Below are 16,792 nucleotides of genomic sequence, written 5' to 3' on the forward strand. Positions count from 1 at the left end.
GATGAGGAAGTGCCTGCATGCATAAAATCTTTCACCTGCTTGCATTCTTAGACGAAGTATGAAATTAGAGACATAAATGAAATGTAGAAATGGCTGAAAAACAAAGATGGGAGTACCAGCAGGAACTACATCTGCTAAAAAAACATGATTGCAATCACTCTCTTAAATGCCGGACGAACTCTCTTTAAAATTTGGTTCTGCCAAGAAATAAAGGAAGTTATAAATGAGTTAAAGTAAAAATCATAGTTGGGAACACCTATTCAGTTGGAGAGGAATTGTGAAAGAACCGTTTTTTACGTTCATTCTTGGAACTGTACTTTTAGGATTTCTGATATGAATTGTGATATTGCACCAGTGTGCCATTGATATGAACCATTAATCGCATGACAGTGTTCACAGCATTTCCCTCAAAGGAAAAAAGAAAAAAAAAAAAAGAAGGAATTTAAATAACCTTACTGTTAACTCTTTCGATTTTAAGGGAAAGCAACTTTTAAGGGTCAAAATTGACAGACATTTGCTTTGACTTTTTTCTTTCACCTTGTACTGAAATGGCATCAGTGATTCCAGAGACAGTTAAATATCTCAGAAAGAAGCTGTTTTCGTGAAAAGCAGAAAAAAGCCCTAACATAAGGGAGAGGGGAAGTGATTCTAGCAGTGCCAACCACAAGGGAAACACTAATTTAGAGCAGTCATTGCTATATTTACCACCAGATTGTCTCCACGTGTTCTAAACATGGTGATATCACACAGTAATAGTATGGCTGATGCCAATATCATCTACAGAACTCTTCAATGCAAGAGCAATTTTCCATCCCCTGTATTTTCTGTCCCCCATTACCAAAGAAAATAACACAGGTGACATTCATAGGGGATGAGTTTATGAGTCTGACTTTAAGAAGCTCATTGACTCTCCTTCGCAACTAGAGCAAAAATACTATTTGTAGCAATACAACCACGCTGCATGGCAATGACGTGGTGTGGGTTTGCCTATTTCTCTCAGACCAAATTGTGGATTAATACAGACTGAAAACTATGCACTGAGGGTTAAGGTGTGGTAACAATGTGCAGTCAGCAATACTAGAAATGGAACTGGCTGAAAATTTCTCATTGTCCTCATGTAAAACATTCTTTCTGTATGAGTTATGTTCTACATCAGACATTCATGATTTGGCAATATTTTTCTAATTTTCACCACTAAACCTTAAACGCTAACAGTAAACATTTCACTCCATGGGATTTGCATCAAATGAGATATTTCCTTTATATCTTCTTAACAAACTCAACATTTTTTTTTTTTGCCTAAGCTCAACAACAACTTATGCAGCAATTCTCTGTGTACAACATTCTATTATGGCAATTTTATTCACAGATATTATTCTTTCTTCTGGGCAGAGCCTCCTGAAGGATAGCATCTCCAAGAACTGGTTTATTAACATCCGTCAGATCAAACTGTTGTAGTGAATCATCACTGTAGGCTTACGTGATACACTACTGGAGATGTAGTTTGGAAGTCTCATGCAGCCATCCTTTTTTTCTGTGCCTCTAAACAGTTTCAAAAATACTGATTTTAAACATTAAAAGCTAGTTACCATTTTTGTCTTTCTGAGAGACGGATGCAGAGAAGCCTTTTCCCTTAAGTCTTTTTTCTGTCTGAGTTCTGTCTAACCATCATCAAGGCATAGTCCATTGTAGAAAAGAAAAGAATATATGTAGAATATCAAGAGCAGAAAGAAAATTATGAGTGAGAAAATAGAGAGACCAAAGGTCCCCAAATAGCCTAACCTTTCCCGAAGTCAAGCAGAAGACATTCAAGGAAGAATTTGTCTCCTCACAAAGATAAGGAACACTATTGAAAAAGAACATGAGCAACAATAATTATGTCTTTTATGTCGCTATGTGTAAAGGCCCTTGATGTGGTTAATACCATGGCATTAAGAGAGAAAGATCAAGGCAGTTACCGGGCTGTGATAAAGAATGAAGGAAATTTCAAAAGGTATCAGCGTCATATAAAGAAACAAAACTGAGAACAAAACTATTTTACGCAACATATTTGAGACTTTTTCAATCAAACAAGCAGCTTCACAGGAGCTTGTGACCCTATCTGTTCAGATGGGACACAGAGGCATCAAACTGAGAAGAAAAAAGTTACAAACTCCTGATATATGTTCCAAAAAAAAAAAAAAGCTATGACAAATTGGCGGCTGCACAGCAGAAAACAACCAAATTGCATGTTTTGGAAGGAAAGCAAGAGAAGGCCACAGCTGACTGGGTTACCTAACCACAAACCCATAAGAACATGCAGACATAGGAGAAAATTGAGGACTACAAGCAGAAAATTGACAAAAGGCAATCAGAGCCAACTTGTAAAAGAAGCATAAAGGATTGCATTATGCATGGAAAAAAGTACCAGTTTAGGCAGCTCAGCTTTTGGAAAGAATTGTTTTGCAAATAAGAAGTTAAGTTCTTCTGCAAAAGATGGCAAAATGGAACTGAGGATATTTAGCAAGAAACGCGGTGTGTAGGCATTCTGCGCGGTTGAAGACAAGAAGTATTGGTTCAAGCTGTTGAATAGGTTTTTACATGTATTATCTAGATCATTAAAACTTTCTGACTTACACATTTTGCTTTTGTGCTCAAGTTAAATTGAAGCTTGAAATGATGGGAAAGCATCAAGGAATGTTATGGTGTCATGTGACAGTGTTTTATTCCAAGGTTGTCCCTAAATTTAAGAGGTAATGTATGCTCTTTTTTTAAGAGAAGTGGGTACACACAAGTGGAAAATGTGAGATGGAGATGCAATACGCTTACCTCAAAGGAGTGTAGGAAGATTTAAACACAATCAAAAAAAAAGCTTTAAAAAACTGAATTCACACCACCAATTATTGTGATTTCCCAGAACCTAGATCCATGGTCCAAGGTTGACACAGGTTGGTTATTTGTGTATTCTGGGGGAAAATATACTTTTGATGGTCTGTATTACCAGTCTCATTAGTATGGGGAAGGTATATTGTTTGCTCAAATGTTCTTCAGCAGAAAGTTTAAAGCAAGAACACCTGCTTGTGTAGTCATAAGATAAAAAACAAAGGCATTGTGAATTCTCATGATTGTAACATTAAAAAAACAAAACAAAACCAAACAAACAAAAAACTCAACAAATAGAAAATCTACTCAGATAAAGAACAATACATCTTCAGTCTTGTTCTGTGTACAGTCAGTGCACATGTATACATATATATGTATTACATATACACATACAATTTCTAATATCTGAAGCAGCAAGGTCAGTGGATCAGACACTGTCAAGAGACTGAACGGAGCTATGATGTATTTTAGGCTTCTAATTTCCCACTGAAAGATTTACAGGTGCTATATTTCCATTTCAAATTGTTATAAGAACAAGGTCCGAATTACCCATCAATAAATTCTAATTTGCATAATATTAAAATATTATGACACAGCTAATGGACTAACTGGAATCCAGACTGCAGTGTTAAATGTAGTGTAGGAAAGATCAAAGCAGAGAATTTCCTGTGATGTAAGAGATAAAACTTCAAATGAATTTCTTTTGTGTTTCTGTGCATAACCGTAGTTTTCAAGATAGGTGAACAATTAGATGACAAAAAGATAATGAAAAAATGGCTTTCCAAAATAATTTATCTTTAGCATAATTTAGCCCTTGTTGAGACTAGGTTTTTATGTTGATAATTGACGGAGATGTGCTGGTGCTGAACAAACTTGACACCTGGCCCTTTTCATGCTAATCTTTCAGTCTTTCCAGATGGCAGCGTTTACTTCTGTTCCCATCTGTTCTTTTTCAGTAAGAAAAAGGAAGGAAAAAAATTAAATCACTGAAACATTTCATGGCTTTTAGAAGGAACTTTGAGATTCTTTTCAAGTCCTTTATTCCGGACCATGTTCCTGTGGAAGTCTGGTGATGGTACCTACGATTATTTGCCTCAGATCAAAGGTGAAATGCTGGTTTTCATTTTCCAGGTTTTGCCTGAGATAATTCATCCAGACGAAATTCATGGATAGAAAAATAGAAAGAGCTGGAGTTATCAGATCCGCACATACTTGCAAAAAGAGTAAACAGAACAAGTAAGCAAGCAAACAAACAAGAGTGGTATCAGGCTTGTGATTACGTAACACTTAATGCCATCTAGCAGTAGACAGGTCAGAGCAGAATTTCAGATGAAATTTTTCTACTTCAGATTTGTAAAACTGTTTCTACATTAAGAAAACAACCACTCTCATTTCCATAGTTATTTGCAATAGTTTCTCTGTTGAGTTGTCAGGTCTTGACTCTGGTCTAAATTTTCCCTGCCTCAAGATGAACTTATTCCCTAGGGGTCCATTAGACTTCTTCCATGTAAGTGGGGTCAGAACTAGGCCTCTCTTAAGCTAGTTATCTCCAGAGATAGCAACTAACTATTCAAGGAAAGTCAGCAGGAGGATAATAGAAGCTGGTGGATGGGAAAAGACAGAAAAAAACAAAGTTAAATCAATCGATGTAAATCTGCTACGTAACGAGGAAATAATTTTGGATGCTAATTTGTCGTCAATAGGTTTCCATGTTTTAACAAAAAACACCAGTCAATTTGGAGAAAATTTGGAAAGCAATTAGAATAAACAACTCTCTAGGGACATTTATGAATAAAAATTAAAATAATCAAATTTATGAACCTGGATGAAGGAAGGCTGTGGTAGCCGTGTATGCACACATTCGAATATCTTAAATAGCAAGAAGCTGTCCACACCTTTCTCTTGCCAGTGATTTGGCACAATTCCCTTAGAGGACCAAAATGATTTCTGACTCCAGTCATCCTAAAAGCATGTTGTCCTGAAGGAACTGGAAAAAGGCTGTAGCTTAGTTTCATGCACCCCACCAAACAGTCTGAATACCTGAGAGGGGCCTACAGTGTGTTTGCAGGTATACAGCAGAGCAAGTGGCTGTCTTCTACATTTCACAGCCTATGCTCATGCTACAGGCACTGCAGGGTGCTGGCTCATCAAGTGCTGTCTTTTCGGTTCCACCTGAGCCTCTTTACACATGTGGATGTCGTAACACTAATTTACAGAGTGTCTTTGGGCTATTTGTTTCTGGAGAACTTTGCAATGCCATCTAAGCAGAAATAAGGCTGGTTATCCTGGTGCAGTTTTGCTAACTGATTGGAGGATCGCAAGATTCTCCTTGAGCAAGGTGCTATATTGTGTAGGCATGCCAATTTGTATAAAGTTGCTTTCTAGATCTCTGTCCAGGTTGCTGCCACACTATAGACATACCTCATTTATCTTTGGGAGATGCTGCTAAGCCCTTCTCTTGAAGAAGAGTTGTTCTCCAATAACAGATTATTTAATAAAATATTTCTGTTCTTTTCAACGACACCCTTTATTTTTACTTCTTCCTCAAAGAATACCATCATAAAAAAAATTACCTCTAGAAGTTACTAATGAAAAAATAAAGCTGAAACCAAATCTCTACTCTAAAAATATCTCTTGCTAGCTGACCTACTGCCCCCCAGGACTGCGTTGTTGCTAACAGCTTTTACATGGAAAAAGCACTCAATACTGTAGTAATGAGTGGCACTCAAGTTGGATGGGGGAATGGTATGAAGATTTTAAGTGGAGTGATGGAAGCCCAGTCACTTCATGAATTTAAAATTAGACATGACAGAGCTTTGAAGAATATGCTTTCGGGCTGCCCTGGATCTTAGGACCACAGACCATATTAGGAGATATCAGACTGTACTAGGAGACGGATTTTGTTAGTTTTAATTCTCCAGTTCTGTGGAATTTCAATGGAACTCCAAAGCCCAGAAGCTTTCAGAGTCCCCTGTGAGGGGACAGTATCATGCCCTGGGTTGTTCCAGGTCAACAGGCTTCACTGGCTTTGTCCTTATAGATGCAAGTACCAGTTTCCTGGTCTCTGCAGGAGCCAACAGGTGGGTCAACAAGGAGACAGGGTTTTGAGCAAGGGGGAAGCCTGCCAAGTCTTTAAAGTCTGCTGCCCAGGTTGACTTAGTTGAGACCTATAACAAACAGGAGAATGGTTTATTTCTGAGGAACTGGCAAATTCCAGTAAAGAAACGGATTTGCTACAATTTTTCCAATCCAATGTATCAGTCGCCTAGTATAGGCGTATTCTCTTCCCCTCTCTGATTCCCAACATACTAAAATGCATTTGACATGCATCCATGGTTTTTAAAAAAATGAACACCAAGAACCAAATTTAAGGTTTGGTTACAGTCTCAGCAACTTAGTAGGATTGCCTGGGTGGGTGCATCTGGGGTCAGAATTTGGGCTGCAACCAGGTAGATTTCCACCTTTTCTCATCTGGGGACTCCTGCTTCTGTGTAAATCAGAAATAAATGCACTGAGTTCAGTGGAGGTGCTGGTGTCAAACCTGTTATCAGAGGCTGATTCAGTAAAATCACGATCTGAACCGGAGACACAGAGAAAGATTAAGGTAAACAAATGAACTCACCAACGAGCAACTAAACCAATCAGATTTGCTTAATGGTGGTTCAAAGGATAGCAAGCACTGAAAAGTCACCAGCTTGTATTTCAGAGGAATGATGCAAATGAGAACAAAATATAAGAAAAAACAAAATGAACAGGAAGATTTCCTGGTAGAGGAAAAGACAGAAAAAACAAGAAAAACCAGAATATTTCACTGGACTTTAAAAACTTATCTGTTCCCCCAAAATGCAAACTCTTCCAAGGGAGACCACTCCCTATCCTAGCAGATGTGAAAAGCAGATTTAGCTTCCCAGGGCAAGATTGAACTCCATGGATTTTTTGTTTGGTTTTGTTTTATTTTGTTAAAACAAACAAACAAACAAACAAACAAAACCAACCAAAACTCCCAAACTCATCTTGTAGCAGTATTTAGCTTGTTTTGCTTTTTTCAGAGCCTGTAATTGTTACTCTTTCAACACAAAAGCTAAACACTGTCCTTGACTGTTTCAAACTTACAAAGGCAGTTTGAACACAGAAAATGCAACCTCTCAGTAGAAAAATCTCAGTCTTATTAATAAATTGATTCAACATTTTTTTCTAAGTACATGTAGAGCCCATCCAGGAGGAAAGGCATACTAAGGCAATACTTCCTAAAGGTGCTCCAATATGGTGAGATGTTTGTCATCTCTCAGAAAAAGTTCTAATCCATAAAATTGCCTGCTGCAAATCACACCTGTTAACAGGAGCAGACCACTCCAGCTACTCTAATACCACCAGTACACAGTCTCTCCCGGGCTGACTTTCATGTGGCACCTATACTAATAGATGAAGCAGGGCCAGGATATGGTGTCAAGCACTGGCAGACAAAGCCTGCTTCAGGTAGGCTACTTTGTGTGCAGGTGCTGTAGAGAAGAACTGAGGGATGTGTTTGACAGATGGTTGTACTCGCCACACACTCCCGAGCAGAAAGGATGACTCTTCTTTAACACACAGACTTGTAAAGTGTAAGTATTCGTAAAAATTCATTCGTTCACAAGACTGAGAATATTTAAGAGATCTAGTTTGTAGGACTTTCAGATCCTCATAGTATTGGATTAACTGTACTTCTACTACTATAGATGCTAAACCTTCCGTTCACTTCTGAAAATAAGTGTCAGTTCTGTTTTTGAAAATTGCCTTCTGGGCCTTAGGGCCATCAGGTTCAAATGTTTGATACCCCTCATTGGTACTAATGCCAATGAGTTTTTAACTACAGCTACTTTGAACTTTGTATATGCCTGAAGAAGCTGTTAAGTAGTCACTGTGAAGAGATGTTTGCACTGCTCAGCAGATGAAAGTTTCTTTTCATTATTCTTTTTTGAAAAATAAGTTAATTTTGTCCAAAGTCTTGAGGGAACTCACTTCTTCCAGTCTAAGTCAGCTGTTTTCCCTGGGTTATAAAATAAATATCTGCTCAAGTGTAATCTGAAAGTAGAGGGCAAGTGGGTGGGGTCCATGGTGGTCAGGAAGGGTGCGGTGAGAACACCATAAGGGAGCCCAGCCCGTGAACAGATACTGTTTGTGTGAGTGGCAGAGCCGAAATAAAGAAGGAGTTACTCAGCACGCTGACTCCCTGACAGGAAAGAGGGCACAAGTTTGTAGAAAAATGCCAAGAGGGGCAATGAGTTGATCAATGAGACAAAGGGCCATTGTATGGCAGTCTTACATGGCCTAAAGGGAGGGCAAGGACAGTGCTAGAGAGGCCAGAAAGAGGAAGACATAGGAATAAAAAAAGAAATAGGACATAATGTTCTTGCAGCACAGTCACATATTGACCTCTCCTCTTCCATTTGCAGACATGCATGCATGCATCATCCCACAACATACGTACATTCAGCTTATACGTGTCTCCCATCTACTTTGCAAAACAAACCTGGCCTGAGAACTGTATGTAAACTATAGAACAGGTTGCTGGTAAATAATGGCCGTCAAGGCTGGGGTAGTGTCTGGTGACCTGCCACTCTTTTTCAGTTGTGTCATTGAGCAGTCTGAAAGCATGAAGGGGTAAAGTTGCAGAAAAAAATGGAACAGTAGAGAAGAAATGGGCTGCAAATGGGTAGAAAAGATGGAAAGGATGGAGAAAGGACAGAGAATGGTTAGAAATGTGTGCAGAAAATAAGAGACTCGGAGGGGAAAAGCCTAAAGCTTTTCTCTAGGAAAAATCAATCCAAAGCACCTGTATTAATGTCAGGGAGGAAGTTGGAAAGCCATAATATTGAAAATTAGCTAGCCATGATTTAAACAATAAATTAGTGCTAGATTTATTACATAGAAGTTCTTTTATAGTACAAGAGAGAAAGAGAAGAGAGAATTACAGAGTGCAAAAAGTTAGTATAATTACAGAAGACAGACAAAGAGGTCTCCTGTTTTTGGAACGTCACCTTTATTCCTGGATGTTCTAGTGCCACAAAGATATGGATAAAGTTCAGGGAGGTCAGAAAACTGAAAGAAGCATAATTTAAAAAAAAAAAAAAAAAAAAAGCTTAAAGAAAAAAAGATCATATGCACTCTGTAAGACAAAGAATGGGATTAAATAGAGGACAGCTCATGTCAAGTATTTGAGGAATATATTTAGTAAACAGTAAGAAGCAAGGAAAGTTGCTCAAGATGTTAGGACGTCAAGTGGGAGAACATGCAAATAGCAACAAACAGCAAAAAAAACCCTGTCCTTTCAGGAAGATTTTTTTATGCTGTGGAGCTATCTGCATTCATTTCGAAAGTCAGTCATGTAAAATAAGAGTGTGCAAATTGTTTGAGAAATGAGTGGAGGAAATAGTTTTGTACTTATCGCAGGACCTGAAAACAATGAATGGAATAAACCTTTTCTAACTTTTGAATGTACAAATCCAGGAAAGACCCCCAGCACATGAAATGACATGTCCCTCTTAATGACCATGGTTTTGTTACCTAATCCAGAGCAGGGTGAACTTTATCTTTTTCTAAGGTGGTGTCACTGGACTTTATTTTTGCTGCTACCTTGGAGTTTGGTTTTGTGCATACCACTTACATGCTAGAATTGGGAAGTGAAGTGTGGGGAAATGGTAGAGAGAGGACACACACACACACATTTCCACATTCTTGCAGATAATTTCTTAAATATTTTGACTGTAGCCTTTGCATCTCGGGAACATTTTTTTTTTTTTTTTTTTTTTTACTCAGATGACTGCACATTATTTATTTTGTTCCCATAAGGCACTGATTTTATCATTGTCATTTAGTATTTCTGAAACCAAGATCATCTCAGATCTCAGCATCTAGTGGTACTGCAAGTTTACCTCAAATACAGCATACTGGGAAAACTGGTTAAATGTCTTCACCAGATTTATGAGGTCTGTATTTGATAGATAGCCATAACATCTGATCTTGGAGTAGAAACCAAATACTGTCCAAATCCCATCTCTCAAGGGGACAAAAGCTGCTTTCATCTTGCTAGTGTTCTTGTCCACCTCCTGGCTGAGGCGGAAGCCACAGGAGAGGATGCTATCTTAGAACTTGTCTAGCCACAAAGCTATTCAGAAGCAGCTGTTGGATTTAAATTTCATACTCACAACCTGAATTCACTTCTGAGTGTAGACAAGCCTTTAAACATTCATGTAGACTACAATGTATGTCTTCTTTCTGTAACTTTCCGGTTAACTGCCAGTTACCTCTGACAATATCAATTTAGACTTCCACCAAATGTGGGTGAATTTTTGTAGGGCAAAGCCTAGAAATAGATATTTGTAAGTTAAGTAGATTAACATTTTCTCACATGCTAACTCAGCTGACGTAAGATAAAACATGTAAAATCTATAGCAGGGACAAACTCAAAATAAAGGAATTTATTGCTGGAACATGTGAAAGAGCAACTGAGAAGAAGCACATTTATTGCTGTGATTCCATTATGGGCAACATGTGCAGCTGAAGCACAGAAAATGTTGGAAGACTGCTACAAATCTTACCCTGTAGGATAAAATCCTTCAAGGATGTTTTTATCACCTCTGGTACAGGTTTGTAGCAGATCACACAAATGGAGCTTGTTCTATGGAGTCTGGATGTTTACATGGCTAGGCAGGTGGTGACTCCCTCTACAGTACAGGCAGAGTGGCAGTGAGTCATACACACCAGTTTCCCAGCACTGCCTGGTGGAAACGTAGAACTACCTGCTATCCTTTCCATGTGCATGGAAAGGCAACCAACATGTTACTTCTGTGAGCTCCAGATGACTACCACTGAACTTTGTTTCAACGTGTACAGACACAAAACCTTCCCCAACACACCAATGTTCTCACTTACACATATCTTTATTGCACATTTCCGCAGAGGGAAATTTCAAACACAAACTTCAAAGCCAAATTGGGAAAGACCGTTTTGCATGTGTGTGAAAAGGTGGACAGGAGAGAGAGGTAGAAGGTAGGAGAGGGAGGAGTATGTGGTCTTGTTCTGATCTTTTCAAATGCTTGCTGCCCTGAAGGAAAGGTCCACCTTAGCTTGCTCATGAAGCAAGGTACGTGTAACAAGTGAAGGAGAGAAGGAGAGTCTTAATTGAACAGGATGCTTGGGTGTGTTTTTGTTTTAGTTCTTTGGGAAGTACAATCTTCCTTGAGGCTTTCTGCAGAGGAGTCCTCTTCCCCTATGGACATAAGGCTCATGATACAGTCAGGAATATATTCCCTCTAGCATTTATTTCACAACCTTGAAACTACTCCATACCCACCCTTACCACTTCTCTTCTCACACGCACATCCCATCTGTCCCTTCAGAAAGTGATTTATCCCCACATCCCCCACCGACAGATGTAGGAGCAGGGATGTCTGTCTCACACACAGAAACAGCTGCCATCCACCTCTGTCATCCCTACCCGCACACCACTTCTTTCCATCGTCTGCTCCAAGTCACCACGAGTAGACATACATATGGCCCCACACCAGCAAGCATCTGCAGGGACACCCAGATGTTCCAGCCCTTGCAAACACATTTCTCTGGTGGTGTCATGTCTACAAAGGAGCTGAGGTGGGCACAAATGCCCAGTGTTCTTTGCACTCAAACAGAGCATAGTCGCTCATGCTTTGATCCCCTTCCTGCAACAATCCAGCACTAATTGTACCCATCAATCCCTTTCTCTTTTCCCAGACAGCTGGCAGGTTGATGCTACCATTTGCTTTTTATTTTCTCCGTGGTTAGGCGAGGAGGAAGTGGAGTGGTCAGAGGCCAGGACGTTACTCTGGGCAGCACAGGTGGCAGGGGGCTGAGCAGGCTGCGGACTGTGCCTTCAGCCCAGCTGAATCCCAGCGTCCAGCACCACTGAACAGTGGCGGTAGTTATGCATCTCCCCCTCATGGACAACCGCTTCATTGTCCCCGCTGCCTGCAACCTGCTGTAGTGGGAAGCTCGTGGCCACCAGAGTAGAAAGGGGCTTTCTGCTGAATACAACCAGCTCCAAGCACCACCAGGAAAAGAGAGAGCTGGAACTGGACTCTGCAGTGGGAAACCGGTGCGTAAAGTAGGACAATGGGCTCCCAACACAGCCCGTGGCTGCATAAGCACTGACTGCCTGTTAGCTACGGATTTTACAGGCTACCTATTTTTTTGACAGGAATTGATGCCCGGAACAGACCAGAAGGGGATTAACGAACTTTCTTGTGACTGATGCCATGTAAGGTCAGAGGCTTCAGCCTTCAAGCCTAGCAGTTTGGTGTGGTCAGATTGTCATCTCCCAGTGCGACTCTGGCAGGTTTACTCACAATCTGCTAATCAGCTACGGATGGAAATAAGCACTTTCCTACCCAGTCTAGGATAGTGGATAGATAAGAAGGCACCCAAGCCCTAGGCAAATGAGACAATTTGAAGGTGTTTGTAGAACAGATTTGAAGAACAGATGTTGTCAATATATGTGATTGTTTTGAAGGGAAAGACGTTCTTACTGTTTCTCTCTCACACCCAAGGTGTATCCTATGTTTTTTCAACCTTCAACCAGCTGAACATTATTCCACTACTGCTTCAAGCCATGCAGAAAGCTAGTACTTTCTTTTTTGCTTTGATTGACATCTGTATTCCCCATGTGTATTTCAACCCAATGGTTGTTCATCCAACACCTCTGTTAACTACCTAGTAGCCCTGCTAACTGGTTCTAGAGAAATGTCTCTGCTATTTTGTGCCAGCAGTGGTATACTGAAGTTTTAAGGCACAAAAAATAAGCTGCATTGATATGCCTCCAAATTAAGCTGGTGTAAATAATTTCATTAGAGATCCTGGGATTTTCCCAGGACTATACACTAGTTCTTTAGAAGAAGCCTGCAAAATCTCTAAGGGAGAGTCTGCCTGTTGTGAACGTCATGCAGGAGGTGAGCAGGTCTAGCACACATTCGGTGCTATCGCTACCCATGCACCAAACCATTTTCTCAGTTAGTCATGTTTCCCTACCCTCCTTCTCAATGCAAACATTGTTTCTTAGCTCTCGCATAACCCACCCCTGCTCTATGTCTTACATAACTTACTTCGACACAAAGAGTTGTGCCACAAGCACAGTGGATACGTGATTCTCCAGTCGGCCTCCAACAGCCATCCTACATACAAGCACGGCTTCTGGGGTACGTTTGTAACTTCCATACCATCATACGTCCCTTACAGCAACCCAGTATTCTTACACATCCCTCACCGATTTCAGCTTCTTGCTGCAGACTGGCTGGATTGTTCTCATCACCTGCCTCCCTCTACAACTCTGCCAGTCACGTAAGCACAACACTCACTGAACACATCTGCCCCTGACCCGCACAGAAAACTATCATCTCATATATCCATGCATCTATGGTCACTGACTATATGCATTTACCTTTGCCCCGTATTTGCTCTCCCCTTGCACTTAACTCCCAATCTGTGCTTGTGCTGCTATGCAGGCGTCTATGGTCCCTTGCACGCTTGGACAGCTTCTCTTAAACAAAGGGACAGATAACTACAGATGGCTTAAGCCACCATAAACTTTTTCCCACTCCTCATCCCTCTTTCCTTTTCCATAAACTGGTTTTCTTCTCCCATACCCCACAACCAGGTCTGCAATCCTTATCTGCACTTCCCTCATTTACTTAGAGCATGCTGTGTGCACAAATCTCTCTTATCAGACACAGCTTTTCACTCCTTTCACCTTCCCTTCCACAGCCCTTACAAGCAGGCACAAACTGGCAGGTACTTTCCTTGCCTGCACACCGTCATATGTTAACCTACACTGAGCTTCTCACCTGTCATAACATGACCTGTCATTCCCATTCACTTCCACTTCATGCCCTACAGCTCCTAACTCCACTTGCCTCCCCACACACTTCACACTTTACTTTTGACCTTAGTACATCCATGTGGCTTATATGGCCTTCCAGGTAGTTATCCCTCCCATTCCTTCTCCTCCTACCCATTTATATCTTTAGTCATTTCTGCGCTAGCACATTTGTTTCATTCCCTCTTGCTGCTACACTTAGCCCATACCTACCGCAGAGATATAAGCACATTTGTTACATCTCCCTTAACAGAAAATCACTCCTTCTTGTTTGTGTGTGTGTTCTGCTCCGCCAACACCCTCACATTATTCTTTACTTCCATTATTTTCCCCAACTACTTCCCCTGTAACATATTGCCTGTTCTTTCCCTGTGTTATCTCAACTCCCCAGTAGAGAGGCATGCTCTGCTTCTGCTGGCCAAGCCACTCCTGCACATTTGCACTACTTTCTCTGTTTGCCTACAAAGCGATACAAAATTAAATTTCCTCTCACACTGTGCTCTCTTGCCCTATATACCTCTCCTAAACCACCTTTTGACCAGGCATCTTTACAGAAAATGCAGATTTTAATTTCATCCTCACGCCTCCTACATTCCTCATTTTTCCCCCATTCTCATGCTTCTGAAGACTTGTCACATCTTTATATTCCTCTCCCAGTTCTCCCTACCCCCATGATTTCCATTACCTTGCATTTCCTCACAGCACCTTCACACAGCTGCTTCCTCAGCTCTGCCTCTCCCTCACAACCAGGCAGCACATGTCTATAGCACTACTCCAGCAGGCTTACAACCTCCTCTGAAATTTCTCTAAGCAACTAACTCCTCACATACCTTTATGGGTCCCTATACCCTTTTCCCATCACCACACCATATCTCCATCCTGCTCATTTTTGCCTCTGCATTCCTCTCTTCGGCGTGTGTTTCCATCGCCACACAAGCCTTCCCTTTTGTACTCTTAACACCTTCCTCACAAATACGTCCTCGTATCCATTTCTTGACAGAATCAAAGGTGTCTCCTTTAGATGCCTCCTACAAGCGTCATGTAGCTGATTATTTTCCATACCTTTCTTCAAATAGACAATAGTTCACGTTTTTCTCCCTCCTCCAAACATCCTTTGTGTCCTGTGCTTTCACCTTTCTCCCTCCCCTCCCACTCCATACCCTGCCTCCCCCAGCAGACCCTAGCATCCTTGTATATCCCTTTCATATCCTCACCCAGCCTCCAGCCTGCACCTTTTCCCATCCCTCTCAAGTATTACTTCCCCTTCTGAGATCCCAAACTTTTTTCCACCCACAAAGATCCTCTTTTTTTCCAGTTGACTTGTAGCAGTTCCCTTTTTCACCTAACCACCTTTGTATGGCTCACCTGCCCTTATTACCACAATATGCAACACTTAATACATACCAGTTTATTTTTGGTATATAAGACTTTCCCCCTAAACTTTTATATCTGTCTTTCTATGTACCATTTGGGTCTTCTTTTCTTGGAAAAAAAAAAATAAAATCCTAAACACAAAGCACTCCCCTCCTGGCCCTGCTGTTACCTCCTCTTTTCCCCATATTTTGGGTCCACCACCTGCAATCATGTCGAGTTGTCTTCCCCCTGCCATGTGCACACACAGAGTTCCCGGTACTGACACGTGTATCTAAGACCAGTCTTTTTACTACCAGCAGCTGGAACTGTGCCACACTCTCTTCCATTCTCTGCTGCTTTTGTCTGCCTTGCCACAAAGTGAGTTTTTATTTTTTAATTATTATTAGATTTTCCTTTTTCTTACATCTTGTTTATAGGTGTTGCACCACTCCTCCACTTACAGGCTTGTACAGAGCAGGTATTTCTGTGTCTGAGAATGTATCTCCTATTTGTCTGAGTATTTTCCTGAAGGCACAACATGAAGGCAAACTTCACATATCATTTGCACTCCTCATGCAACAAATCACATAAGCCTAAGAGGAGAGAGTGCTTTCTGAAAGGTTGTAGCTCATAACAATTTACTAGACCATATAGCACACATCCCTGTCTATTTAAAAAGGGGGAGGAAGCAGCAACCCCCCTTACACACACAGAGCCATCCCTAAATAACTGGTTTTGCAATATAGGAACCAGAGAATGTGTGCATAGCAGCCCTATTCAATCCAAAATATCCATCGCTCCAGATACTGCGTATTTATAGTTCAAGAGATAGAACCAACACAGAGCTTTCCCGTTTATTTTAATGAAGGATTAAGAACTGATCAGAAAACTATCTAAACCATTCAAGGACTTTTTCCCCTCTTGGCTAATAGCAGTTTGGTGTCTCCATAAGGACTCGCCAGTAACTGACGCTTTAAACTGCATTTCAGCTGTTTAGATGAGAAACAGCTTTCTATTTTGCTCTCTATATCTGCGTCTGTGTTGATTAGTTGTGTGCTGCATTCCTAGAACGCACTTACCAAATGTTGGAAATTGCAGCATAAGAATAGTTTTCCTGCCATCCTAGCACAAAGTGAGTGTATCTTTTTCACGTAGACACAGATGTGCAGGGAATCCTTTGATCTCCAGTTCCTCCCAGAGAATTTAGTGTTTGGGTTTGAGGAGAATGGGGATTAATTCAAAGGTCATGAATAGGGTTTCCAGCTTCTGGCACACAAAAACCAAGAAAACGCCAGAGAAGTTAGTTACCTGAGACAGGGGAGGTCTAGAAATTGGGAATTTTTACTTTGCTTGTCATGGGCTCTAACTTTCCCTGAGGGCAAGTGTGCTACCTATGCTGAGGCTGGTTCTTGCAATCCACGTTCAAGATTTGCAGCCCCTTTTGTTATAGCTGAAGTTACTGGTTTCACTCTTAAAATAAAACCACAAGTCTCCTTTGCTTTTTCCTCTTAAATCAGATTCCTGTAGCACCTCACATTTTTCCTCTGGACCTGAACAACAGCATGCAGAGCAGGAGGGGAGAGGAATTTCAGGACTAAAGCAGGCTATAGGGCAAGTAGGGGTGGGGGAAGGAGGAGGCACAATGGGAAAGGCAACAACATTTGGGAGAGATCTGCTACTTACAAGACACCCCCC

The 16,792-nt window shown here is 40.9% G+C and overlaps 1 protein-coding gene across 1 annotated transcript in view; it reads right to left on the reverse strand.

Moving 5' to 3' along the window:
* The window catches only part of NTF3 (neurotrophin 3), a 52,128-nt gene that overhangs the window by 35,121 nt on the left and 215 nt on the right, over positions 1-16,792 (reverse strand). The window lies entirely within an intron of this gene.

The sequence above is a fragment of the Pterocles gutturalis genome, unplaced genomic scaffold, assembly GCF_000699245.1.
Source record: "Pterocles gutturalis isolate BGI_N339 unplaced genomic scaffold, ASM69924v1 scaffold33567, whole genome shotgun sequence".
NCBI lineage: Eukaryota > Metazoa > Chordata > Aves > Pterocliformes > Pteroclidae > Pterocles > Pterocles gutturalis.